Here is a 2048-nt window from a genome sequence, read left to right on the forward strand (position 1 = left end):
TTAATTACTTTCTTCAGTCAAGAGTCTTCAGTGTCTAATAATCTGTGACTTTAGTTTTTCACTTATACTGGGCATTTATATAGTCTATTACAGCCATCTATATCCACAGCATTTGTGGAAACTTATTTTTGAGGCCTGTCTCTTGGGTAGATAACAGTTCAGAAGTTATGGGTAATCAGGGGAACAAGCAGTCACAGATTGCAATATCATGGAGTTATGTCCAAAAAAATCCATGAAAATGTATCTAAAAATCAAGTGTTATTTTTTTCCTTAACTGTTGAAAGAATGATCTCCCTGCACAAGTTTTTTTGTTTTTTTTTCTTTCTTCAGTATCTGGAAGGTGCCTAGGAGATCATGAATGCTGCCATAAAAACTACTTTTTGGTTAGGATGTGCAAATATCACTTTCTGGCCAAATCAATGTAAAATATGTTTAAATGACTTCTCATTGAGAGGGAGATTAGCCTGATTAAAAAACTTCACTAACGTGTCCAGATTTGTTCTGGCAGTGAACCAATTCAGGCACTTCTACTCAGCATGTAACACTAACTTGTGGAGTTCACACAGGCAGGTACATGGATTTACACCTAAGAAATGTATGTGGGACACAGCCCCAGGTTCTCACAGTTGTGTGCCCCTCCAAGGAAGGAGTCCATATGCCAGATAGGTGTCTCACTTCCCATTATAATACATGAGAACCTACTTAAGGGACTCGACACAATGCACTCCCTAATGTAGGTATTTACAGTTGTTCTGAATCCCATTGCTAATTAACTGTATGAACAAGGACCAAAATTCAGTCCAGACGTCTAAATATAGATGTAGGTGACCATATTTAGACAGAAATATTTGAAAATACTTGATTCTCTACCCTAAACACAGCATTATTAGTCTTCTATAACGAGACACTTTGCAGAGAATCTTGGCAGTGATTATGAGTGGAGTTGCAGAACTGATGTCTAATTGGATTCTTTTTGGTTTTGTGTTAGAGAAGGCCTATTTTGATTAATCAGTCTTGCTGCAACAAAAGTGCTATTTTTTTCACAGCAGATTTCAAGAAAGCTGTTTTGAAATTTCTTGGAAGACATGCTCCAGCTTGTTGTGCCCAGCTGTGTTACATCCCACAACAACATATTCACACATGATTAATGAAACCGTATCACCCTACACCAGCCAAGAAGGAACTAATTTAACTTCTTTATATTCCTACCGCTTCCGTAAGAATAAAGATTTCCTAGTGCTACTTCAAAAAATCAAGCAGATTAGCTTCTTACGCTTTGAGCAAAGGACAAGAAAGGAGAATATTCAAAAGATTATTGAATAAAATTAACGGTAGGAGGCCAACATATTTCTATTAGATCAAAATACAAATATTAGGCAGAAAAAAAAGCAAAAAATCAGAGATAATACTTCTGCTGAGAACTGTTTCTCCAAATTAGAATTGCAAGTTCAGACTTACCATTCTCAAGCATGCACTATATCATAAAGCTTCAGCCCACAATAAATATCACATATGTGGATACTTCTACGTAGCATCCAAGATCAGGTCACACAAGAAAGGAAAATTACTGTGTACAAAGTTACAAGTCAGCAAAATTTAAACCTAGCAAGTTTAAGCACACTACATGAGTAGAAAAAGAAAAAAATCTTCTAAAACAGATTATCAATAGGAAATTCTGAAGAATTGAAAGTACAAACAAAAATTTACAAATATACACCTAACACATGTTGGCAAACATGCAGGGAATGTCTCGCATACACCCAGTTTTCTTAAAGGGAGAAATCCTATTAAAAAAAAAACAAAATAAAAATAAAATAAAATCAGTGATTACAAAAAACTCCTAGTCTACTTTTTAAACCAATTTCTTTTCCTCATTAAGGTACAAAACCCATCAAGACTAACTTTTAGTTTATATCAATGGTGGAAGTTAAGCTCAACTGTATTAGGTGTGGCTTTGTTCATTTGCTATTTTTCCCTTTAAGATGGTAGTAAGAAACACTGAAAAAAATGTGTTATGTAACACAAAGTAAGTTCTATCTCCAGTAAGG

Source organism: Apaloderma vittatum, unplaced genomic scaffold, assembly GCF_000703405.1.
Source record: "Apaloderma vittatum isolate BGI_N311 unplaced genomic scaffold, ASM70340v1 scaffold3464, whole genome shotgun sequence".
Classification (NCBI taxonomy): Eukaryota; Metazoa; Chordata; class Aves; order Trogoniformes; family Trogonidae; genus Apaloderma; species Apaloderma vittatum.